Source organism: Lutra lutra, chromosome 3, assembly GCF_902655055.1.
Source record: "Lutra lutra chromosome 3, mLutLut1.2, whole genome shotgun sequence".
Taxonomy (NCBI): Eukaryota; Metazoa; Chordata; class Mammalia; order Carnivora; family Mustelidae; genus Lutra; species Lutra lutra.
The window spans coordinates 187503577-187531351 of NC_062280.1; the positions used below are offsets into that span (position 1 = coordinate 187503577).

Consider the following 27775-nt stretch of genomic DNA (forward strand, 5'->3'; position numbering starts at 1 on the left):
TTGTGTTCCCTCTCTTGCTGTGTCTCTCTCTCTGTCAAATAAATAAATAAATACAATCTTAAAATAAAATATCCAGTCCTGGGAATATAAGATGGTGCAGCCACTATAAAAAACATTATAATGGTTCCTCAAAAAAAATTAAAAATAGAATTACCATGTGATCCAGCAATTCTACTTCTGGATAAATACCCAAAAGAATTTAAGGTAGATATTCAAAGAGGTATTTGTACACCTATGTTCATAACAACATTACTCACAGTAACCAAAATGTGGAAGCATCCCAAATTTGGCATGTACAGGTAATGGAATATAATTCAGCTTTAGAAAGGAATGTTTGACACAGGCTATAACATGGATGAACCTTGAAGATATGATGGTAAATGGAAAAAAAAGCCAGTCACCAAAGGACAAATACTGTGTGGTTCTGCTTGATTGAGACTAGTAATTAGACTAGTCAAATTCATGGGGACAAAAAATAGCCATCACTTTACCGGAAAACAATGTTCTGGTTCTATCAACTAGACGATGATTATGAGCTTTATTTTCTTTTAATGTTTACCTGTAAATATAACTTCTTACTACAATTAAAAATTCTCACCTATAAGGTAGTCATTTGCAGGGGAAAAAAAAAATCCTAACCGATATAGATCTTAATCATTCTCCAAATAAAAAGAATGACGATTTATGTATCTTGAAAACAGGTTGCATTAGAAAACGCTGTCACTAATTCAAGCTATATTTAAGTTTCAAATTTAGGTCTTTTAGCAACCTAAGTCAAAGACATATAGGGTGAAATTCAACTTGCATTTAAAATTGGTCTCTTGCCCAGATTCAGAAATGTACTTTCTTCTTTTAAATAAGCACTCAGTAGAACAGGATTCTAGCACTTCCATTCACAGCTCTGGGAGCCATACATGTACCACCTACAATGTTCTGCAATCTCTCCTTCGAAGCAGAGGATGGGACTTATCTTATGAAGATCTGAATACTCAGAATTTCCCCAGTCAAGAAGCACTGATATCTTAAAACCCCCTGCTCCAAAAAGATCCCAGAAACTCTGCAGTAGCATTCTCCAATGAGCCATTAATTATCGAGTTGGGGGCTGGTAGGGGGAAGGAGTAACACATGAGTTCTCATCTGAGCTCTTTCTCAGTTGAGTGAGAAAGAGAAATGGTTAGTGACAGTAGAGAGCATTCCGTTTCTTTCTCCCCTGGTTATCCTGACCCGAACATCAATGATCATGTTTCCGGACTGAGTTTAACTATGGCTGAACTTACCATCCCTGACCATTTGTATTAACCGTATGTTTTATTTTCTATATTCTGATGCTTTGACATTTGGGGCTTTGATGACCTGGGAAAGACTGCCTCCCCCCAAGTTAGCCAAGTTCTAGAGAGAGTAACTCACTAGAGAGTACATTTTCAAACGCAGACCACTCAATCCAGAGCTCATATCCCAAACCACTTCCTCTATCTGGCTCTCACACTCTGGGCCACTATTTCTCTGCCCTAATCATTCCAAGACCAGTTAGCAGACAAATAGGGACAGCCCCTATGCCCCAGAGCCCACTGAAATTATTCCAACCAGCCTATTTAAGTCTGCTTCCTCTCCCTTGTCTGTTTCTTCCCACAGAAACTATAATATAGTTCCCCCTCTCCTTTAGCCTCCTGGCCAACCCCAGTGCTTGCCTGAGTTTCCTCTTCCCTGGTGTGGCATGTCCACTCCTCTTGGAATCCGTGAGCATAACAAACTGTCTTCTCAATCAATTTCTGATCTGTTGACCTCACCATACCTGAGTAACAACAAATCTATATTTTGAACACCCTTTATAGCCTTGTCAGACTTTTTGTAACTTCAGCTACAATATATATCTTCGTATGATAGTAATAGTCTGCTGAGATTAATTTTCTTGATTGAAAAAAAAAATGGTTAACTTGCTTTCCAATGCCTTTTAAATGGATTGCTCAGTGAAAATACACTGTTTAAATAAGGCGAGTTTTTGATCCATGCTCTCCTAGGCAACAAATTCCATTATTGTGATGCCTTCCAGATTCCTGCAATATCTCTCCAATGAAGAAGACATTATGCTGTAGTGGACAGAAGCCCAGAAGTTTGAAGCCTGAATTTTAGTGTTTAGAAAGCAACTCAACTAGCTGGGAAAAGAAATTCCCTTTGTAGGCTTCCATCTAGGAAAAGGCGAGGTTGGACAAGACACTTTCTACAGCCAGTTTCGGATTAAAGGGATTTTAGTTGCATAAAACCTAGGAGATGCTCAAAGCTTTGTTTCTTAGAGAAGTAGCTGTGCTATTGCTATGCCAACGTGAGTCATCTTCTGTGCTTCTATGTGAACATTGTTTGATGATTTTTACGTGTTTTCAAAGGAGGTGTTGTGAACACTTCTTTGAAAAAGAGGCTTTTCTGGGAAATTTGAGACTGTTGGGAAAGAGATTGATTGGACTGACTATCTTCAGACCCAATCCCAGTAAAATCTGGAAGATGAGTAGATACATTAGCAGGATCTTCTGGGTGGATAAAGAGCTAAGCAGTGAGTACAGCTAGACTGTTGGCCAGAGCAAAGAATGGGATTGCCACTCTGCTCAGGAGGAATGTTAATGTGAAGTAGGGTGACCAGTGGAAGCCAGGAGAAATGGAGATTAGAGACAAAGAAAAGGTGGTATAGAGAAGTCAGAGAAGAAGAAAAGGCATCATTAAGAATTGAGATCCTTCCCTGATATGAGGAAGTGGAGATGCAACGTGGGGGGTTTGGGGGATAGGAAAAGAATAAATGAAACAAGATGGGATCGGGAGGGAGACAAAACATAAGAGACTCTTAATCTCACAAAACAAACTGAGGGGGGCTGGGAGGAGAGGGAGAAGGAGAGGGTGGTGCGGTTATGGACATTGGGGAGGGTATGTGCTATGGTGAGTGCTGTGAAGTATGTAAGCCTGATGATTCACAGACCTGTACCCCTGGGGCTAATAATACATTATATGTTTGTAAAAAAATTTTTAAAAATTATTTAAAAAAAAAGAATTGAGATCTTTGCCTCTCTGGTTCCCGTATCCCATCCTTCTGACCATACTAACTACTCTATGACTCAGAAAGACATTATAAGACTTAGAGATATGGCAAGGTCTAATAAAACACTAACTACTTTATGAGTCTTTTTGTCCAGAAGTTCTTTTTTTTTTTTCTGGATACTTGCTGTACTTGTAGTCTTTACCATATTATCCAGCATTTATTTATTTTTAAATTGTTTCCTAGTTTAACGAACTGTAATTGTTTTGTAACTTGAGTCTTGCCTAAGTCAACAGGATTGTCTCCGTCTTGTTCAAGGGGAGTTTATATTCTTCTCTTTGGATCTTTTTTTTTTTTTAAGATTTTGTTTATTTATTTGACAGACAGAGATCACAAGTAGGCAGAGAGGCAGACCGAGAGAGAGGAAGGGAAGCAGGCTCCCTGCCAAGCAGAGTGTGAGGCTCTACCCCAGGACCCTGGGATCATGACCTGAGCTGAAGGCAGAGGCTTTAACCCTTTGAGCCACCCAGGCACCCCTCCTCTTTGGATCTTTAACAGCATGTTACATAGATACACAGCAGGCAGTAACAATCGCCTATTGTTTTGGCAGTAATTACTATAACCATGAATCTGATTCCTCATTTGACCTTAATGAATACTAAGTTCTTCAGGTTTCTAGTTACAAGTTGAGACCAAGCAGTTTCCCACTGGTGTCTGGCCAATCTATTGAGCATATGAAAACAACAGAGGGGGAGAGTGGCCAAGAATTGAAGAGAATGCAAACTACGCTGAAAGACTGAATGGGGTGATGAGGAAACCACTGGGGACCAGAGAACCACTGTAGTCACGGTCTAAGGCACTGCCCCTAGTTTGTGCAATGTGCCGAAGAGTAGAACAGGAGGAGAGAAATAAGGGTGGGGTTTGCAGTCTGACATGTTTATAGAAAAAGTCTTTATTCTGTCTTTAGGCTAAAGGTAACCTGAGCAGTAGACTGAGGGAAATTTTAAAAGCTGAAGGAGAAGAAAAGATTGGAGAGAGAGAGTTAATGAATAGGAGATAAAATCACACTAGGGAGGTATTTCTCAGCAAATATTAAACGTGTTTAAATCCTGGCTCCCACCCTTACAAGCAGCATAACCTCATTTTTATACCCGTCAAGCTGGAATAACATGATTGTACAACAATTTAGGTACAACAGACCTAAATGAGATAATACATACAAGTCTTTAGCATAGCGTAAGCTTTCATAAAATAGGAGCTATTAATAAGGCAGGAGCACAAATGGAAAGGAGAAAGGCCACCAACTCCTCTGACATAGAAAAGGGGGATAGAGGAAGCTCTGCATGGATTTGAGGTGGAATTTCATCATTTCTGACTCCAGAGGTTCTCAACTCTGGCAGAATATCAGAAGCGACAGGGGAGCTATAGGAAATATCAGTGCTTTCCTCCTATCCCAGACCTACTGAATCAGAAACTCTGAAGGAGGGCATGACAACTGATATATATATTTTTTTATTATTTGACAGAGAGACATCACAAGTAGGCAGAGAGAGAGAGAGAGAGAGAGAAGCAGGCTCCCCGCTGAGCAGAGAGCCCGATGTGGGGCTCGATTCCAGGACCCTGAGATCATGACCTGAGCTGAAGGCAGAGGCTTAACCCACTGAGCCACCCAGGTGCCCCTGACAACTAGTATTTTTTAATAAGCTCTCTGGGGGGATGCCTGGGTGGTTCAGTGAGTTAAGCCGCTGCCTTCGGCTCAGGTCATGATCCTGGGGTCCTGGGATCAAGTCCCACATCAGGCTCTCTGCTCGCACAGAGCCTCCTTCCTCCTCTCTCTCTGCCTGCCTCTCTGCCTGCTTGTGTGTACTCTCTCTCTCTCTGACAAATAAATAAAATCTTAAAAAAAAAAAAAAAGCTCTCTGGGTACACTATAAAAAGTTGAAAACAATTAGGATAAATTTTATTCCTTGAGTTCGACTATACATTTTGGAAATAAATACTTCAAAAATTTTAAATAATGCTGATGGCAGCCATGGAAGAATCTAAAAATATCTAAAAAATATTCTGTTGAGGGGCACCTGGGTGGCTCTGTCTGTTACCAGGTTTTAGCCCTGAGTGGGGCTCCCTGCTCATCAGGGAGTCTGCTTCTCTTTCTCTCTCTGCCCCTCCTCTAGCCTCCCCTCTTCCCACTCGTGTTCTCTCTTTCAAACAAATACGTAAATATTTAAAAAACAAACAAACAAAAAGTTATATCGAGCAAAAGAAGCCTGAAATCAAGAGATTCACTTTTTATGATGCCATCGTGATTCCACTGAGATAAATAAAAAAAAAATCTATGAGGATAAAAGTTAAAATAGTGTTTGCTTCTGGGAGGGGAGGAGGGTTGGTTAGAATGGACAATTGAAATCTTTCTAGGTTGATATAAATGTCCTGTATCTTAACTAGGGTGTTGGTTACTGAGCTAAATACATTTGCGCAAACTCATTGAACTATATACTTAAAATCTGTGAATTTTACTGCATGTATTTATACCTATATATCTAATTACACAGGCAATGGGGAGCCATTAAAAGTGGTTGAGTAGGGAAGAGTAAAACGTAATGAAAGTTATTTTATATGTGTTTAGCACCTTATTATCCACTAGTTTTTCTGTTGAGCAGGCATTTAGTTCAAGTCTCCTATCAGCAAGTTTCTACTACGTAAAAAAGGATGTCCCAGGAAACTGTTGGGAGAAAGGAACCAACTTCTTGTTTTCAGTTTAAAGATTTAATCTTTCATAGTTCTTATCTTATTTAGATATCATTATATTTAAGGTATATTCTATTTTGGTTATTTGTTCAGAGTTTCATCTTCTGGTGTTTATGTCTGCAGTTAAAGTTTTCATTCCTCCTTTTGTTCTGTAGACCTTTGAAATGATGGAAAGAGGGGCGCCTAGGTGGCTCAGTGGGTTAAGCCTCTGCCTTCAGCTCAGGTCATGATCTCAGGGTCCTGGAATTGAGTCCTGCATTGGGCTCTCTGCTCAGCAGAGAGCCTGCTTACCCCCCTCTCTGCCTGCTGCTCTGCCTACTTGTGATCTCCGTCTCTCTCTTTCTCTCTCTGTTAAATAAATAAATAAAATCTTAAAAAAAAAAAAAAAAGAAAGAAAGAAAAGAATGTTGGGCCAGAGTCACGTGGTTCCTTAAGCTATCTTCTTGTTTTATGAAAGATGAGTAGATGCAGGGGCCAGTGCCCAGTGTCCTCGCCAGGAGGAGGAAGTTTAAGGATACCAGCATATCGCGCAAACAACGATCTTTGTCTTTACATCTAAGAAGGAAACGCCCCTCACCCACGTGTGCACACACACCCAGGGACTCAGCATAGGAACTCCCCTCACACTCTGTCCTCTGCTGAGACCCCCACAATGCAACGTGGGGCTTTTGTGAGCCCCAGGAGCACTAGTAACAACCAGTACAGGATGGTCAGTGTGAAGCAAGTAGAAAATGTTCCCAGCACAGCTTTTACCTTCTGTAGCCCCACTTTTTCCCATTTGCCATGTGTACGGAACATTAGTCACACTTACACCCTAAAGGAAGTTCAGAGATTCAAATTTCTTTGGCGCTGAAGTAATGTTTGTTTGTGTTTTCTATATCAGCCAATGGTGATTGCATTAACTTGACACCACACTAAAAAAAAAAAAAATAATTCCTTACTGGAGATTCATTCCCTTCCTACCTGTGTTGGGACTGCTCCTGCCTCCCTGGACTCTTTCGGGAACATTAGGCCATCATGAGCTGTTGAAATTCATCTCGCTTTCCCCTCCCAGCCGTCATCCTGAGCAACATCCTCTTATTTTCTTTGTCAGCCTTCTGCGTTTGAATTAAAATGCCTCAGAAACACACATAACAGGCTTCTCTCATTTCTTTATTAGAGCATTTTCAAATTCTTGCTTTTGACCTTTTGATATTGCTTACATGATTAATTTTTTCCTAGGGCCCTATTGACACAACAGACCGTGTACTAACCTATTAACCTTAGAAAAATCAAAGTTGAAATCTGATTTGAGTGAGGAACCCAAAATAGTTTCCAGCCAGCCTGGGCTTTAGGAACAATAAACCAAAGGCATTCAGCCAAAGACGTTCATGCCTGAGGGGCGGGTGGGCTCAGCACAGGGAGGGAGGAGCTGGTGAGTAAGAGTCTGGAATGAAGTGGGATGAAAGATAGCATCATGTTTAATCTGAGAGCGGCTCGTCTTAGCCCTCACTTTTGGAGAAAAAGGAAAACACACATGATTTAACTAAAGAAGCTGTTGACTCTTTCTCCGAGTTTTCATAGACGGTCCTCTGGGGTCCGCCCCTTCCACGATGCGCACTGATGTGCGATTGCCCGGTGAAGTCATACCAGACTGACATTTCATGAAAATGGGGGGAATTTTGAATCCCCTTTCACTGTAAATCCTACTTTAATCCCAATTGTGAGTTTAGCTGTATCCGGACTGTTGTGACATGCTTGCCGCTGCCCAGTGATAATCGCGGAGACAGGCGGGCTCCGTTCGGTTGGTCTCCACTTGGAGACCTCACTCATCTCTGTCCCATCTTCAAAAGTGGTCTGTGCCTGGCCTTTGCCATCCCCTGCCATCTCTCTGACCACGTGAAACATATTGATCACTGGTCCTGTGTGCTATGACATGGCTTTTGAGTCTCCAGGGCGGACCTTTCTGTTTTATTTTGTTTTTAACGCTGGGGAAAAGGGATCACCAGAATCTTAAAGGATATTCTTCGAATAAACACATCCATATTTGGTAATTGTATTGCCTATTTATTTGAAAAGGAAATACTGCCACTCTGTTCACGCATACTGCTTTCAAGCCTGCTTTGCTTGGTTTATAGTCTGTCCCTTCTGCAGGGATGCCTTCTGGGTGAACCAGGGGCAGGGCGGGGAGACAGTGCAGCCCCAGGCTCCTCCTGGAAAACCTCCTCCTGGAAGCCACCTTGCCTTTCAGTTATGACCAAAGAGCAGCTCCAGGGAAGCCTTCTTATCATCTGTGCACCTTGTGGCGTCAGCTACTTGCCCTTTGAAGGCTGAGCTCTTGAGCGGTGTTCCTTCCTGACATGTCACCTGAAGGGGGACACTGACAGCAGACTCTTTTCGGCACAACAGACCTGTGCACTTATGAGGCCTTGTGCAGGGTCCACTATACCATTTGCAGGGTCCCTTACAGAATGAAAATGTGAGCCTTCTTGTTTAAAAAGGAGGAGAGTGCTCTCCTCAGCAGCACATACACATACTGACATTGGGACCATACAGAGAAGGTTAGTTAGCACGACCCCTGTGCCAGGATGATGCCCGAATTTGTGAGGTGTTCCATTAAAAAAAAAAGAAAGAAAGAAAGAAAGAAAAAATGCCTTTAAAGCTATTGAAATATGAAGGTTTTTCCTTTCTTCTGAGGTCTCCTTTTGATTTATCACAGTATTTGGTTTTTTTTTTAATTTGCTATTTAATGTCATTCTAAATCAAGAAAAATCAACACTTTAAATGATTAGCATGAAATGTACCATTTATCTTTATATGGTGCAATACCAGTCTGAAATGCAAATAGGGGAACATTTAAGTCATATATAGCAACCTTGGAATGACGAAAGCCGTATTTCAAAGCTTATATGTGGCAACAGTGGACACACTGCACAGAATGAACTCAGCTTTTCATAGCACACATTCCACCAACTCTATTTTCAGTTACTAAAGAGTAAAGAAATGCTGAAAGGAAAACAAACCATCGTCCTATCTTTTCCTTTCTTTCTATGTCATCATTTTCAGTATCGTTGGCCGATTCAAGAAATAACACAAATTAAAAAAAAAAAATGGTGTGTTGGGGCTCCTTGCTCATTAGCATTCACTAAACTGCCATTGTCTTCCTCTGGGTCTGAAGCAAGTTCTGGTTCAAACAGAAAGCATGCCTAGAGGGTGGTCAATGACACCTCTTACCCAGTCACAGATCCAACACGCTATATTTGCTGGGAGTCACTGAATTGCTATGCCTCACGGGTCCACTGGAATGCCCCGCTGTTTGTAAACTCCAGTTGTAAATCAGGCCATAAGGAACGGCAGTGCACTCACATGTCACGTGGAACTTCTCTGTTCACACATGTGCTCCATTGTCCCATCCTGCTTCCCTTACAAAACTCAAGTTCAAAGATCGCATTCTTAAGAATGTCAAGACAGGGTGCCTGGGTGGCTCAGTGGGTTAAAGCCTCTGCCTTCGGCTCAGTTCATGATTCCAGGGTCCTGGGATCGAGCCCCGCATCATGCTCTCTGCTCAGTGGGGAACCTGCTTCCCCCTCTCTCTCTCTGCCTGCCTCTCTGCCTGCTTGTGATCTCTATCAAATAAATAAATAAAGTCTTTAAAAAAAAAAAAAGAAAGAAAGAAAAATGTCAAGACAGCAACCACACAGCATTAAGCCAAACGAGGGACCCTTTGGAGCACGCGCCCAGGGCTACTGCATAGGCTGCACGCCATGGAAGGCAGCCCTGGCCTTGAATTAGGAAATGACGTGTTTGACCGACTTGGGGTCAACCTTGCAAAAGTTATCAAAGTCAAGAACTTTTTCAGTAGCGTCCATTGGAAAGAGACAGGTTGCTATTTCTTATGTGTGTAGACCACCAGAGTTATTAAAATCTGGGTATCTTTGAATGAGTTCTATGACCTCTGGTTCCCTCTTCTATGCCACAGAATAATTTTGTAAACTGTGAAGGGGGTGGGTTACCTCGAGCTTCTGCTACAGCCTTCATCTTGGAATGGCTGCGGACATATGAGCCCCTCTTCTTCCTAAGGCTCAAGGCTGCAGAGTGACCCCCTCTTTTTCATTCTGGGTCATTCCTTCTCAGGGCCTTGACTGATGATGTCTTTTGGACATGGCATGTGTGATGTATTAAAGGCTTTGATTCTGGGTGGACTTTGTCTGCGGCGGCTGACCATCCAGCCACAAAGGAACAATATGTAGTCACTGAGGCCTGGAGAGATAAAAGAGGAACTGTGAAAAATAGACCTTTGCCCAAAGGAGCCATATAATCACCCCACAGCATTGTGTACACACACACACAAACACACAAATGCAGGGGCGAGGCAGTGAGGGAGCAGTGACACAGATTTCTTCCTCAAGGACTGACAGAGCCAGCTATGTCTTTGAAACCGACATTTTAAAGTTGACTCTGGGCACAACTCAAGCTTTGGTCTTATTAAATCACGGATGACAGGGAGGAGCCCCGGACTTTGCAAATAGTCTGTTTTCCTCAGACTCGCCAGAACAGTTGCCAACCACCCCCTTACATCTTTCAATTCTCTCAGAGCATGAAACTGTTGCATGTTACTAGAAAACACCATGGGAATGGCCAGTTCACGTTTTTCTAGTGAGCTGTCCCTGGGCTGTGTCCCCACAGTTTTGTCCTTGTGTACTGGGGAGGGCTTCAGAAACACACCCTTACCCCTTGTCATGGTCCTGTGAGCAAGGAACGAGAGCATCTGTTGTATCCGGGAGCCTGGTGTGCTGGGCTCCACGGTCAGAGCGGCAGCAACCGTCTTTCCTCTCCTTGTCCTTGGGCACTGACCTTAGGCATGCATGTCTGCAGGGATAAACAAAGACCAGTCTGGACTGGCCTCTGCTCTTGCTCTCAGTCTCTCTCTGGAACTTATCCTTTGGCCACAGCACTGTGCCTGATGTACCTGAAGTCGAGTGAGTGCAATGGCAGGACTGAGTCTAGAACACGGTAGAAAGTGGGACATCCTCATGCCTCACAGATCCTCCCTGAGGAACGTTTCCGGGCACCCACGAACTGCCATGACTGTGTTCCTATCAAGCAACCAAAACAGGCACAGACATGCTCTGAGAGCTTTCCAAAGGCCATGTTCCTGAGGGACAGGGCAGCCACTGTATTTGAAATAATAAAAACCACAGTTCAGAGTTCGACTTTGCAGATTTCTAACCAGATAACCTTAGACCAGTTATTTAATTCTGGAGGCTTTTGTTTCCTCCACAGTCAGAGACAAAAGTACCTCCTTGCCTACATCACGGTTTAGAGATGGAACAGGCTGAAAATGGCACATAGGATAAGACACCATAAGAAAGCTGTTAAAGTCTATTGTGACGTCAAGCCTTACTATCAGGTGGCTAATACCATGCCAGGCGGCGTGGAATAGAAGGTAACTAAGCCTGCAGGCTTATTTGAAATCAGCTCACCATCTGGCTGGGGGGCAGGGCTCTATACATGGTACTAATACACTCTTTTAGATCCGCACATTATGTATTGCTAATAACAAAGAACATTCTGTCTACAGAGTTGATCTATGATTATTTCCATTGTACATATGAGGTAATGAGATGCAACGATCCCGCATACCTTTTGAAGGTCACAGGCATAGCTGCAGGAAAACGGCGAACCTAAAATATGAAACCTATGAAGTTTAAGTCCAGACTCCGAACTTCACCTTGACACCATGCCATGTCCTTTTATTGGTATTAAATGTTTAGTACAGGCAGTAATGAAGCGGGCCTAGTTATGGAAGAGATCAATATGATAATCCTCTCAAAGACCCTATGTATCTTTCCCTCAGAGCCCTACTTCTGGTTTTATGATAAGCTAGAGTAATAGCCTAACCATAAAAACTAAGCCTTCTTAATGTGCCCTCCTTCAAAAAGTTCTAGAAATCTGTCAGCTTAGCTAAAATGTGGAGCTTTTGAGGAAGGCTTTTACGGGACACTCAGACCCTGAGCTCCTGATGCCAGTGGAGAGGGTGTCTTCAGGAAATTGCCAAGCATGTCCCATAGGTGCCGGAGTTCTGCTCACACATGCAGCTAATTCGGCCAATGAACACCATATTTACTAGTATATTTTATTACGATTGCTTCATTGTGCCCTCTTGCTTGAAAGTACTGAACTGTAGCCTAGTTCCTTTGAAACAATATTGGTCTCATGCATAATGAAATAGAATTGAATAGCACTTCTGGCTCTTGAGGGAGTCAAAGTGTATGACAGATTATAAAGAACAGTTTGATCACAACCACATAGCACAATTACAATAAAGAAGAGGTCTTAGTGAGAAGGCTGACCTAGAGCAGAATATGACACAATTAAGAGCCACCCCATATTCCTTCTTCAAATATCTGGGAGAATTCACTTGTTCCTGAAAGCTCACCTATGTCTTTTGATTCCTCCTTCCGAAACTAATAAAATCTTGATGTGACTATTCCTAACTCAAGCACTGCTGATGACTATCTTGTGTTCATTTTGGCTCTGTCTCCCCACACTGCCACATGAAATACAGAAGCCATCTTCTAAGGGCTTGGAAGAACAATGCTAAAACTCCAGGGATCTATCTTCTCGATATCAGAAAATCGGGTATTTTTCCTTGAGTGTCTTTTTTTTTTTTCATGAGTTTTCTTCTGGAGGCTTCATTTAACGTTAAGTGTTGATGAGTGGTCTGTTCAATCAGGTTCTCAGCACGTTTTATTGAACATCAATCCTGCGAGCTGAACTTGGTGTTCGAGTGACGCCTTACTGATGGACGCTCACTGGTAGAGATTTTAGAGATCTCTTGGAGATCTGTGCCTTCGGCAGAGTGCTCCCTCAGAACCAGGCATCCTAGGGGGAGGACTCCAAATCAGACGATTTCAGAGCACTTTCTTCGGTGAGTTTCTACAAGATAGAGAGCAAGTGGACAATGAACAATTAGCCAGGGATGTGGTCAGGGAACCCATGGCGGCCAGCAGAAGCCAGGCACCCTAAAGCTGCAGCCACGTGTGCAGGCTGAGTTTTGGGTGTTTGCACCCTAGAACAACTTTCGGACTAAGACAAGCCTTGTAAGGATCTAACAAGGAAACCAAAATCAGCCCCAGGATGACCAAAATGCCAGTGTTTCCTGGAAGTTCTAAATACAGTGAGATGCAGAAGATCACCATACACGCAATTATTGGTCAGAATTGGCCTCCTCTACTAGGCTCTAAGTCCACATCTCACTGATCACTCTTTGCCCTGTGTCTAGTCCAGGCTCTGGCATATGGCAGCCATTCAGCAAGCTGGACTTATTTCAGATAGGGTACATCTTTAGGGACCAAGCTATGGGATGTGACCTGGCATCCTGAGAACTCAGCCATTGCCCTGCAATATACACAGTATATTAGCAAACCCCAATTCTTCATGCCGCCCCTCTCCTTGGGGCTGACTCTTATGAATTCTGAGCAGGAACCTGCCTCAGGAAAACAGAGATGAATCTCTATTTCTGTAGCTTCCTTCAAGTTGAGTGAACTTGGTCCAGCTGTCTCTTAGAATGAGTCCCATTTGCTTTCATTTTAAAACATAGGTCATTAACCTAAATGGAAGAGAGCGAAACAGATGACCAATGACCCTTAGTTTTTGTGGGCAATGTGCTGTGTGTCCAAGAGCAATAAAAATTTCCAACCCGGACAAGTTAGAGGCAGCAGAGGCACTTTCTCGAAGAACTGAAGCAGCCCCATGATTTCAGTGTTGGCATTGTTGGTGTTTCCTATAGAACTTTCTTTTTATTTTAAATTGACTGCTCTGTTTTTCACCTCAAGTTCAAATTGTTAGTAGGGACACTGAAAAGATGAAGGATTTAAATTAATTTGGGTATTTGGGGGGAGTTACTGCAAATGTGGCATCTTTTCACTGGATGGATTTGTGGGGGTGACACATGCGTCTTCCCCACCTCCAGATGCTGGGTCTTTAAATTGTCATGAGAGCTGACATCTTATTGTGCTGTTATGTCTCTAAAATAAGGTGGGTGTATCATAAATTCCCTCCGAAAATCAGGCAACTTTTCCTTTGTTTCAACTCATGTGGAAAATATTAAACATATGAAGAGACATCTTAAGTGATGGGGGTTTTTCTGCAAGTAGGGAGCTAAGCCAACTATATGCATTTCACACATAACCTCCCAATCCTCCTAGGAGGCCCCATTGTATTATTTTCCATCTTATATGAGCAGAAATGAGCATCATAGAAGTTTTTTGGCTTGCCCCAGATCTCCCAGGCTCAGCAGTTACTAGTTTAGTATCTCCGAGCTCCTCCCAGTGTTCTTTTTTCTGCTTTGTGAAGTGGGGTCTCAAGGAACCTCATTTCTCCCTACCTGCCCACAGGTGGTCCTTAAGGGAGGCTGCGGGCTACAAGAGGGGGAAAGGTTGTGAGCTGGTTTTCTAGGACTGCCATCAACTACCACAGATTGGGTGACTTAAAACAGAAGCTTCCTCACTCTTGCTTCTGGATCCTGAAAGTCTGAAATCAAAGTGTCAGCAGGACCATGCTCTCTCTGCTGGAGGTAGAAGAGAATCTGCTCGAGCCTTTGTCTTGGCATCTGGTGTTGCTGGTAGTCCTTGGTGTTTCCTGGCTGGTAGATGCATCACCCCAATTCCACACAGCACCACACACACGGCCATCTCCCCGCTGCGTGTCTGTCTTCACATGGCACTCTCTTTGTGCATCGGACTCTCTGTCTCTCCTTTTGCTCTAAGGAAACTAGTCACATTGGATTAAGGACCCACCATACTCCATCTTATCTAATCCTACATCTTAATTTACATCTGCAAAAACCGTCTTTCCAAATGAAGTCATATTCACAAGTACTAAGGGTCAAGACTTCGGTATATCTTCCGGAGAATGAACTCTACCTATACAGGACTGTTATTTTTCTCTGCCTTTGTTCTCCCTGTGACATCCACTCACAAGGCAGCTGTGGTCCCAGCAGAGGTCATCACAGTGGCTATGGCTCTTGGGCTCTAGAGGCAGGTCGTCTCCAGCATCTTTCTTCTCTGAGGAGCCTGTACCACCACTAACCAGTCCTTAGCCCAGAGATCTGAATCTCAGCTCTGAAGGGCCCTCGTCAATATTTCCAAATCCCTTCCTTGTTCACTGTTCCCTCTGCTGTGATGTTTGTAACTGCGGTCTGCCGTTGCTGCCCCTGTTAAAACTTGAAGTACTTCTTTTTTAAAAAAGATTTTATGTATTTGGGAGAGAGAGAGAGAATAAGCTGAGTGACGGACAGAGGGAGAGGGAGAAGCAGCCTCCCCGCTGAGCAGGGAGCTGGACACGGGACTCGATCCCAGCACCCCAGGATCATGACCTGAGAGGAAGGCAGACGCTTAACTGACTGAGTCACCCAGGTGCCCCTTGAAGTTCTTTTTTACTGTTTCTTGTAGATAATCAACTTTTATCTAGTCAACTTGTTATCTTTCTATCAACTTCTCTGTCAAAATATTGATCTCCTGACTAGAAACTGATATGCGGGCAGTGGACTGGGAACTACACCTCAGGCAGAGTGGTGTCGCGCTTACATAGCTGAGCTGTGTCTTAGGAGAAAGTACTGGAACTTTTCCCAGTGCTCAACTTTGCACGGTTCCTGTGAAATGACATGATGAAAGCCCCTACCCTTGCTAGTTTTGAAGCCAGAATAGGTCAAATAAACTGAAGGATCTTCTGGTCTCTAAATGTGTCCAAGCAGTGGCGAACACCACTGATGTCCCACTTCTACATACCCCCCGCAATCTACTGCCTGGTCGTCATGAGGGCTGTATGCATGTACCCCATTTTCATCTTCTTCTGGGAACATGGTAGCAGGGCTCCTGCCTACCTCTTTTGAAGTTAACTGTGGCCCTAACTTCCTTGGACCAATGAAATGTGAAAGAGAATGTCCTGTGCCATTTTCAAGTAAAGCCCTAGGAGCGAATGCAGGACTCCATCTTCCCCTGTCCTGTCAATCATGGAAGTGCATGTGAAAATGGAACTTCAGCCAGCACCAGTCCCTGAGTGACTACAATGCACAGGGCACCCACCTACCCCGAGGTGCACATATAGCATGAGGGGGAAATGAAGGTTTGGTGAACCATTTGTTCTGGCAGCATATGGAGCCTGTCCTGATTAGTACACAGACTCCCATGTCCAAGGGCAATATCTCAAGCTCATACATTTTTAGTACTTTATTCATTTGCCTCCTGGGACACTGTGCTTCCCTGGTATTCCTTCACCCTCATTGGCTTTTCCTTTTTTCTTTTTTGCAGGTTTACTGGATCCTTCTGCCATTCTGTCCTGCAAACGCTGAAATGCACCAGGGCTCACTGCAGTCATTTCTCACTGCAGTCATTTCTATCCACACTAGCTCCCTAGGAAAATCCCATTTAGTCCCATAGAAATTAATTCGCATCTGTCTGGAAATTGATCCTCATTACCAAACGCATATCATGAACTACCTATTAATCATCTCCATCATGATGTCTCCTGGATCACTCTACATTTCAGATACCCAACAGAAATTTTGCACACCTTCAAAATCTTCTCCATCTCATTCTCATACCATCTAATTGCTCAGACCTCGAAGCCTGAATTCATAATTCTGCTCTTTCTACTGCCTCTCCCAGGTGCTCGCCCAATCCACCAATAGGTCTTGTTGGCTCCAATTCCAAAATGCTTACCAAATGGGATCCCTGATTGCCACTCCAAGTGCTTTCATCTGAGCCCCACCCCCAGCATCTAGTAGGCTTCCATGACCTCTTTATCTGTGTTTCTGTTTTCACTCTTAGTCCCCAACATCCACGTTACAGACAGCAGACATCATGCTCTTTTTAAAATATGAATTATGTCACATTGCTCTCCTCCTTCGGAAACCTCCAATAACTTTCTGCTATACCTAGAATAAAATCAAATTTCTCTAGACGGAGAGGTGCCTGGGTGGCTCAGTGGGTTAAGCCTCTGCCTTCGACTCAGGTCATGATCTCAGGGTCCTGGAATCAAGGCCCGCATCGGGCTCTCTGCTCAGCGGGGAGCCTGCTTCCCCCCCTCTCTCTGCCTGCCTCTCTGCCTACTTGTGACCTCTGTCTGTCAAATAAATAAATAAATAAAATCTTTAAAAAAAATTTCTCTAGATGGAATAAATTAGGAACCCCACACTTGCTCACTCAAAGAATGTAGCTGAAACTGGAAGCCACATGCTTCCCTTCAGAGTTTAATAAGAGATCTTGAAAGAATGGAAAGAAGACAAACTATTCAACCAGCACCACTTATCGCTAAGTAAATAAGAGGAAATGGAGCTAATATATATCCATACTAGTTGCCCACAAACGTAAGTGACATCTCTGCTTATTCTTTGGTCTTCCTGGGTGAGCGTCTGTTTGCTGAGAAGGTCTAAGAGCTCACCAGTTATCTCGAAATGGTTCTTAACAGTGCTAGGACTCTGTTGACATGTGTCCTTGAGATTAAAAATGTCTACTATAGGAAATCACATCTATAAGATCATTTTGTTGTTTAAAAAAAAAAAGTCATGTTCATTCACTGAAGGTTGTTAACTGATTTTGTCAGGGGAGTTGGATTTTGCCCACCAGGCTTGCGATAATTATTTTACTGACCTCTCTCCTCTATTTCTAGGGAAACCAACTCATGTAAAAAGACTATAGAAGATTTTTTTAAACCTAGAAAGAAATCTAAGAAGCATTTCTTCCTTGTAATAATTTTTAAGTAATAATAAATTCTCTTAAAATAAGCTGACATCAAAGCATATTACTTTGTGTCCCAGTCTTTCCCAGTATCCCATGCCTTAGCTCACAAGGCCGTGTGGGATAGGACCATCATCTACCTCCCTCACTCCCTCCATGAGCTCTGGCCTTATTGATATTTCTAGACCACAGCAAGCTCATTTCAAATGCAGGCCCTTTAGGTTTGCTGATCGTTCTGTCTGGAATTTGTTTTGCCTGATCTTCCCATGAATCTCAGTACTTAACAGGTGGTTTTGGTTCAAATACCACCTCCTCCAAGAAGTCTGCCCATATCACTCTATCTAACCTTCCCCTCCTCAGGCCCATCAAATCACTCTTTCATAACCTTACTTCTTTATTTTATTTATTACATGAAACTGTGTTGTTTGTTACTTATTTATTTGTCTTCTCCCATTAGCATCCAAATCCCATCAAAGCAACGACCTCATCTGTCTTATTCATCAGTTTTTCCCTCAATCATGAACTTGGTGTCATCTATGATAGATCATATAAAATATGGTGGAATGAATGAGTGAATGTTTATAACTTCAAAAGCATTTTAACAGATAATTATGGCAGTCTTACACTACATATCTAGGTGAATTAGGGCCAAGGACAATTTTCTAGTAAGAAAATTGCCTGATTCAAACACATTTTAGCATGTGTCTTTTACAGGCTACAGCTATAAGTTGGCTTAGCTGATATATATGTTTTATTAAAAAAAAAAAAAGGCCACTTGAAAATCATCTGCATTGAATGAATTAGCAAGAACTCAGCCTACACTTCCCAGGTTAGCAGGTGATTCTTGCTGCTGTTCATTATGGATGTCAGACTCAACCGGATATAGGACATATATGCAGCTTATTGAAATTATTAGGGTTCCTTAAAATCTTCCTGCTAAGAAACTTCTCAGGATGTCTGTCTACCAATCAAGAACTATACCTGAATGAAATCTGACAGATGCAGAAGACTGGGGTCTCATCCACTGGCTTTAGCTGGGTCAGCAGCTCTGACACAGGATGTGGGCAAGGATTCACACCTTCAGCTGAACCAGGATTGAGTGAAGGACACATACACCCAAGCTGGTGTTAGACCCTTGGATATGGATGCTTGAGTCAGACTCTAAGCAACTAGCTGTAGAGAATTCATGTTGCTTGTTCTTAGTAGCAGAGATTCAAAGATAGCTGCACTGAAGAGTAAAAAGGACACTGGATTTCTATTTTTGGAGAAGGCCATGAAGATCATCTGTTCCTCAAACAGCTGATGGGAGGGTGCTTGGGTGACTCAGTCGGTGAAGCGACTGACTCTTGATTTTGGCCCAGGTCACGATCTCGGGGTCCTGGGATCGAGCCCCACATCGGACTCTGTCAAGTCTGAGATTCTCTCTCTCTCCCTGCCCCTCCCTCTGCTTGCTCTCTTTCTCTCTCTCTCAAATAAGTAAATAAATATTTTTAAAAATTAAAAATAAAAGCTTGGTGGGTTACACTTGTAGAAAGTTTTTGGCAGGTGTTTTTGGTTATTACAATGAAAATATTTTTAATGGTCTTTTAGCCCATTTGTATTTTCTGTTTTGAGTTCTCCCTGTGCCATTAAAACATCATTTTTGCTAGAAATTTATCTTTTTCATTGAGGTTTTCAAGGTTATGGTAATTTAGTTACATAATATATACACATAATATATAGATAATATCTTATGTATTATATATGTTTTATATATACACATATATACATATGTATAAAACACTCCAGATATGTGTGTGATTATGTCATGTGGGTATTATATATGTTACATACATTTAAAGATATGTATACAAAGTAGAATTTCTGTAATATTTTAGTTACCTCTCTTTTTTTAATATATTTTTTTAAGATTTTATTTATTTATCAGAGAGAGAGAGACAGAGAGGGCATATATGCAGAGGGAGAGGGAGAAGCAGACTCCCTGCCAAGCAGGGAGCCTGATATGGGGCTCGATCCCAGGACAGTGGGATCATGACCTGGGCCGAAGGCAGATGCTTAACAACTGAGCCACCCAGGTGCCCCTACCTCTCTCTTTTGATTCTACATGTTATCGAGCTCTATCCACCCTCAATCTTTTTTTTTTTTTTTTTTAAGATTTTATTTATTTGACAGACGGAGATCACAAGTAGGCAGAGAGGCAGGCAGAGAGAGGAGGAAGCAGACTCCCCGCCGAGCAGAGAGCCCGATGCGGGGCTCGATCCCAGAACCCCGGGATCATGACCCGAGCCGAAGGCAGCGGCTTAACCCACTGAGCCACCCAGGCGCCCCTATCCACCCTCAATCTTATCCCTCTCTCCTGACATCTGCAGCCTGGCCAGGAAGTACCAGGGAACCGATGACCTGTGCTTAGCCAAGCATTCCACTTGGGGTTATTTTTGTTTGCTTTTTAAAACGTTTTGCCAATTTTTCTGTTTTTACTAGCCATTGCTATATACCCCCCAAATCAAAGAAGATCATCTCGGTGGGTGAAGCCGTGACTGCTGGAGTGTGTTGCTGCGGGATTTGTTCTCACTAACGGGCCTCACCTGCTTCTTTTTCCCATCTGAAAGTGACTTTAATTAGAACCAAACAACAAACTCAAATACTTCAGTATTTCACCATGAAATTCTTTACGAATTTGATCAAAATCATTTCATACGTAAAGCAAAACATAGCAACACCCCAATACTTGAGCCTATGCTTTCCTGCAAATATCGTGCAACGTGGAGTAACCTCAGTTGGTCAGCTGACTGTTCAGGCATGTGTTTGGAGCACATGAAGATTTGTTGCTTGAGTTTTTTTTGAAGGAACAAGTGGGTTGTTGTTATGTTTTGTTTTGTGTTTTGATAGGCTCTTTCTCGCTCTCTCTCTTTTTTACCTGAAACAGATTTAAAGTCACTTTAATATAAAACAGTATCACTGTTTACCCTCTTAGATCAGTTTACTATTTCAAACTAATTTGGAAAATGACCTGAATCGTTCCATTAGATAAAACGGAGGCATGGAATTCTGTTAATGTTATTTATGTATATGTTTAATAAAATGCCAAAACACATTAGCTATGTTGTTGACTTTTCAAAAATGTGTCGACAAGACACTGCTCTGTTTCCCTGTGAGTCTGGGTACCCTCAACATAGCTCTGTTCCCGGGGTACATGAACCTCTGTTTTATTTTTTATTTTTTAAAAGATTTATTTATTTATTTTTGAGAGAGAGAGAGAGAGAGAGAGAGAGAGAGGGAGCAAGCTCACATGCACTTGTCGGGGAGGGGCAGAGGGAGAGAGAAGCCCTGGCTGACTCCACACTGAGCCCAGAGCCCAAGGCGGGGCTCCATCTCATGACCCCAAAATCACAACCTGAGTTACAACCAAAAGTCAGTGGTTTAACCAATTGTGCTGTCCAGAATCCCCAATGAACCTCTGTTTTAAAACAACAAAGATATATAGACTAAATCTGTACTAACCTTGGGAAGGAACTGTTATGGTGATAATAGTTCTCAATGTTTTCTCTCCCCACCCATCCCCACTTAATGTAGGAGAAAAATATTCTAATCAATTCTTTTTTTTTTTTAAGATTTTATTTATTTATTTGATAGAGAGAGATTACAAGCAGGCAGAGAGGCAGTCAGAGAGAGAGGAGAGAGCAGGCTCCCTGCTGAGCAGAGAGCCCGATGCGGGGCTCGATCCCAGGACCCTGAGATCATGACCTGAGCTGAAGACAGCGGCTTAACCCACTGAGCCACCCAGGCACCCCTCTAATCAATTCTTGATTCATGCCATGTTTCAATTCTCAAAACACTATTGCAGTGGTTTTCTGTATTAGGTGAATTTTCCATTAACGTGGTCCAGATGATGTCATTTGATGTAGGCTGGTCCTGAGGATCTGTTTGTCTTTAAGATAAGATTTAGTATCTGTTCATCCTGAGACTATAAAGCTACTTTAAAGTTATAAAAACCATTCACTTGGAATTCTAAAAGAAACACAACTCTATCTTCATGCAAAAACATGACTTTCTATTTTTTTCCTCTTGATCTTTTTCAGTATATCCACTGGCCAGTAAAAAGAAAACAAGCTGAAAAACTTTTAAAACAGCAAAAAAATTTTCTAGTTTTATATTTGTGAGAAGGTTTGTGAATTTTAGGATTGTCCGCAGATTCATTTTGCTTTCATGTCGATTCTGGTGAAATACGTAACATTTCTGGATTTCTTTGTTTTATTTACTTCACCTCCACGTGTTCTCCAGATAATGAGGATTGATACAAAGCAGTTGCTAAAACTATTTAAATGAGATAATGGTACATAAAACTCAAAGAGTCCTTCCTATGTTTTAGGAAACATGAAAACATGCCAAAACACTTGCACATATTAGCTCATTTAATCCTCATGACAATGCTCTGAGGTAAGTATTATCATCTTTACCCCTACTGTATAGCTAATGAGCCACAGAGAAATTCAGTTGCTTGCCCAAAGTGAGAGCTATTAATTGGCACAGTTGGGATTCAAACCCAAACCCCACAGCTCTAAGAGTCCACACGGCTGATTCTGCATCCCCATGTTGGAGTGTGATACAGTTTTGTTGCTCATTTGTTTTGTGTCTTTCTAGAACTGGAGGTGGAAATTTGCTCTCCGTGGTAATCAAACAGCTGGTAAATTACTACTTTTCAATTTTAAGTAATCTTAAAAAAGTGGGATCTTCTGGGCAATTCCCTGAGCTGCTCACCCGTTTTGGTTAGAATCTGCTACAGTTTCTGAAATAGTGAACAGTATTTGCCAGACAGTGCAAATATACAACACTTTAAAATAAAACGATTATGGCCAGCCAGGGATCAGATCTGTTCTTATTGGTCAGTGAGTGTTGTCTTGACTGTAGAGTTTCGTAAACTCTGAAAAGAAAAAAAAAAAAAAGAAAGAAAGAAAGAAACAAAACCACCCAAAAAATTAGCTGTGGCTGGAGTGTTTCCCTTTACCAGCAGATGTCACTGTTGCCCCTCAGCAGGAATGTTTAGCCTCCTCCGGAGATAAAACATGATGGAGAGCAGGAGAGTTATTTTACTAAAATCTCTGAAAGTCGCTGGGTACAATCATGTTGCTTTGGCAAGAAGACAAAGAATTAGGCAAAAGAGAGAGAGAATGTGTCTCCCCACTTCCACAGGGGGCAGAGAGGGTTTCAGACAACCTGGTGCCTCCCTGATACCTCAGAGGCAGCAGCTCTGGGGGGAGGGATGGAGGCTGAGGAATGTGCGAGAAGGAGCTCCTCTGTAGTCAGGGCAGAGTCATTCTCTTCCCTCTTAGCCCCCAGGACTCAGCCAGAGCAGGAGTGCCAGAAAACAGCCAGAGCCACAGGATGGGAGTGAACAGAACTTGTTTGCCTGCACGTGCAAGGCACACTCCAGAAATGCCTAGAGATAAGTGGGAGAGAATTTGCAAATGCTGGAGGTCCTATATTGGCAGGTGGGACCAAAGGCAATGGAAATGAGCCTCACACAAAGGCATTCTGAGCATCTGTCTCTGCTAGGTCTGGGGGAATGCAGAAGTACCAGACATGGACAGCCCTGGACCCTGCCTTCACCCTGAAGGTAGAGAGAATGCACCAACAGCCCTAGCAAACCAGAAAAATATGGCTGTGACTTCTGCACGCTTTTTTTTCCCCTAAAAAAAAAAAAAAATCCTACTACTTTAAAACGTTGCTAAATCACTGCTGTCATCAATATTAGGATAACATCATTAATTATTTTAATGATTCCATAAGCAAGTAATAAGATACTTGTTAAATTGTCTTTAGAGGCATCAATTATTTGGATTTTTAAAAATAACCCTTCCTCGAAAGTGTTAATGTATTCTAGTAAATTCTGTTTCCTAGGGTAGCCAGGAAATATATTCCACCTGAGTTTTAAGATGTCCTTTTAGAGTACGTTATGGAGCACTTTCCCAAGATCAATCAATACACTTTTCTGACTTGGTCCTGTGATTTCAGAAGCTCCTTTGACAATAAGAATATGACGTCCGTCTTTGCTTCTGGATGTGGGGGCTACGTTTTGGTCAAAGTGGTTAGCAGTAGGAAGACAGCTAGAGGGTGGCCTTCAGTGCTAGGAGGGGACCAAAGAGTACACTTCAACTTAAACAGATATTCAGAATTATATCTCCTGATATAACTAATTTCTAGGTCACAAACAGTTGAAATTGTTTGGTCAATCCATACATTCCAACCGCCTAAAGAACATTACTATTTGGAAGTCTCCAGGCGTCTTGAACTCATACGGTTACCAGATGTATCAAGTGAAGATACAGAATTCCCAGTTAAAAGTGAATTTCAGATAAAAAGGAATACTTTTTTAGTACAAAAGTATTATACAAAAAATACTTTACATATGTGTTATATAATGAAGTACTATAAAAGTATTCACATAGGGGCGCCTGGGTGGCTCAGTGTGTTAAAGCCTCTGCCTTCGGCTCAGGTCATGATCCCAGGGTCCTGGGATCGAGCCCCTCATCGCGCTCTCTGCTCAGCGGAGAGCCTGCTTCCCTTCCTCTCTCTCTGCCTACCTCTCTGCCTACTTGTGATCTCTGTCTGTCAAATAAATACATAAAATCTTAAAAAAAAAAAGTATGCACATATCCTAAGTACCCCTTTTTTAATATTGTGGATTCAGTTTATTAATATTATTTTAAGGATTTTCACTTGTCAGTTCTTGAGGATATTGGCTTATAATTTTTCTGTTTTGTAAAAAATTTTTTCTTCTTGTTAAGTTTTGGTGTGTAAGTGATGGTGGCCTCATAAAATGAGTTAGAATGTGTTCCTTTTCTTCAACTTTCTATAAGAGTTAGTACAAAATTGCTGTGATTTCATCTGTAAGTGTGTGATAGAATTCACCAGTGAAACTACCTGAATTTGAAATTTTCTTTGTGGTAAAGTTATTGATAGTAAACTCAGTCTCCTAAATAAAATTTTCTATTTATTTTGCATCGGGTTTGGGAAATTTTATTTTTCGTTGGAGTTTATTAAATTTGTTGGCAAAAAGTTATTTTTACTAATCTCTTTTGTTATCTTTTTAATATTATAGGATCTGTAGTGAGATGCTCTTTCAATTTTGTTATTTATAATTTTTGTTTTTTCTTTTTCCTGAGGAGTACTATTTCTCAATTTTATTAATCTTTTCAAAGAACTGTCTTCTGGCTTTAATTTTCTCTATTATTACCCTTCTCCCTTTTTCAATGATTATTGCTCTTATTTTTACTATTTCATATCTAATCCTTTAGATTTTAAGGTGCTATTTTGGGGGCACCCAGGTAGCTCAGTTGGTTAAACATTCAACTCCTTTTTTTAAAAAAAGATTTTATTTATTCATTTGAGAGAAAGAGCAGGGGTGACAGGCAGGGGAAGAAGCAGACTTCCCACTGGGTCAGGAGCCTGACGTGGGGCTTGATCCCAGGATCCAGAGATCACAACCTGAGCCAAAGGCAGATGCTTAACCACCTGAGCCACCCAGGCACCCCTAAGCATCCAAACTCTTGATCTCAGGTCACAGTTTCAAGGTCATGAGTTCAAGCCCCTATTTTGGAGCCTACATTAAAAAAAAAAAAAAAAAGATGCTATTTTCTTTCCAGCTTTGTAAGGTGCAATGAAGTCATTAATTTGAAATTTATCTCCTTTTCTAATATAAACATTGCCCCCTGGTTCTATGTTAGCTGCATCCCTCAATTTTCAATATACTTTCTTTTTACCATTATTTAAAATGCTTTCCAATTTCCTTTGAGATTTCTTCTTTGACCAGTGGATTCCAAATATCTGGGTTTTTTAAAAAAAAAATACTATTGTCATTTATTTTTGACTTAGTTGCATACTCTGTAGTCTTTTGAAATGCTTTAAAATTTATTTAATGGATCAGCACACGGTCTCTCTTGGCAAACATTTTATGTTCCATGGAAAAGAATCAATGTTCTGCCGTTGTGAGTATAAGGCAAGATGAGTAATGTTGTTAAAATTTTCAACATCTTTCCCAATTTTATTGTCTGGTTCTACCACGTTCCGGAGGGAGGGTGTTAAGAAGTCTTGGATTTTGATCCTATGTTCTCTATTCTCCTTTTAGTCTTGTAGATTTTTTGTTTCATATATTTTAAAGCCATTATCAGTCATATACACTTATGGTTTCCCATGTTCTTCTGGTGAAACGACTCTTTATCATCCTGCTATTTCCCTGTGTGCCTCCAGCAATACTTGTCTGGAAGTCATACTGGTTTTTTATTCTTAAATTTTCCAAGGTACAACTTTTCCCCTATTTTTTCTTCTGACCTCCCTATGTCCATTTCAGTTATACCTTTGGGGATGGAGAAAATGAGCACCGTGTGATCTGTGGATCCACTGAGAGCTGGTCTGGACCAGAATTCCATTTATCAAGCTACCCCATATGTTCTCACTACAATAGAGCCCATGGTGATGCTTCCTGTCTGATCAATATCACCCTGTCCTTTCCCCAAGGAGCCTGGTGCCATTTACAAACGTACCAATACAGCAGCAGCATCTCTAGGACCACAGGATCTTGCGGGAATGACCTTGCCTACCTCTCTAAACTCATGTGGCCGCTCACCCTTGAGACACTGTCCTCCAGCCACACTGACTTCAGCCATAAGCTGGCTGTCTTATGTGGGGTAGCGCCCTGCTGCCTTGTTCCTTCACCTCTCTCCTCCTGTCCTGGGATCTCCTTCCTCAAGCACTATCTCACCTGTGTGTTTTGTACATACGCCTACACATACATGTGTTTAGCTGTCAATGATTTGATTGAATTGAGCAAAAATACACAGCCCAGTTTTCTTTGTTTCTTTATTTTTAATGAAATGGACAGCCGAGTTTTTTGGTTTCTGTTTCAGGTTTAGTTTTGGGGGGCTTTGTTTTGGGTTTTTTTTTTTTTTTTTTTTTTTTTTTTGGTTCTTTCATCACGTCTGCAAACAATTATTTCAAGTTTCAATCCTGTTTCCGGAAGGTTTGTCCATAAACATAGGTTTGTCTGCCCCCTAGTGTCAGGTCCCGCGATGCCCACAGAAGTTGAATATTCGTGCAGAGAATTTTTGATGCCGGATCACAAAATGACTTTGTCAGACTGTGAAAGTGCTGTGCTCCAATCATGCTCCAGGAGCCACAACTCGCACTTCCCTCTTGATCCATGCCTGAATTTGTTTATACAAAGTCATATTACCTTTGGGGTGAAAAAATGAAATGGAAAACATTGTTTTAAAAATAACTTTGGTCTCCAGGATGTCTGTCCCACGAAACCATCATCCTAGAGGAGTTTTGAAACTTATTTTAAAGTTTATAATGAATAAAATAATAACGTATAAAATATTTTAATAATAGCCCTTATTCATGTTCCAAACTGCACAATAAATCGTTTGAGGTTGACATTGTCTCCTCTGTGTTATGGTCTTTTTTGTGGTCTAATCACTGTCTTTGAAAGCTGGCACCAACCCACTTTCTAACATATCTCCAATCCGATGAAGCTTCCAAATGCAGAGTCTATAGGGGGCAGGGGTTCTCCCTTCTCAGATAAGTTTTGCAATATGGTTCTAATGCTTGTCTCAACCAGAAGTCCTTTCCTCCCTCCTAAAGATTCACAGCTGCCATCCAGAAAGAGTTTCCCTCCAAGCTGTATAGTCTCTGTTTTGTACAACAAAACAATAATTTCTGTTTCATTTTTAAATACGAACTTGTGTTGACTGTTACCTTACCAACCCTGACCTCCCCACCGCCCCAGCCCAAACTATATCACTCATACTGCATTAACTCTGGACACCATGTACTTTGCTGGACTCAGAAGATTCTATGAATGAATCCAAGCAAAATAGTCAGCACATTCCCCAGGATCATGAACGATCTGCGTCTCAAAGCCTGACGTCTTTCTCAAAGAAATATTTCATTTTCATGCTGCATTAATTTTTAGTTAGTATTTGGATCAGGGAGCATGGCAGACATATGGCTATGGCCTTTATGATTGATCTGCCAGGGGGTGCCTGCCCCCATGTTCTTTCTACCACTACCCTTGAATCGAGGTGAGGCTCAGGGAGAATGTGGATTGAGGGGTGCCTGGTTTGCACGGTAGTTGGTCTGTGCTAAAGAGTTGAGAATTTAAAACTTTTTTAGGCATGTGCATGGCTACCAATGCAGAAATTGCATGTGAGTCAGAGATGCAGCTTTTGAGAAGGTGAAAGCTTCAAATACTCCAAAACATAGCTAGGTAATTCCTATGTTAAAAAAAAAA

At 41.8% G+C, this 27775-nt stretch overlaps 1 pseudogene; it reads left to right on the forward strand.

Moving 5' to 3' along the window:
• Positions 1–8254: 8254 nt before the first annotated feature.
• Positions 8255–8369, forward strand: LOC125096636 (uncharacterized; annotated as a pseudogene).
• The last annotated feature ends 19406 nt before the right edge of the window (positions 8370–27775 follow it).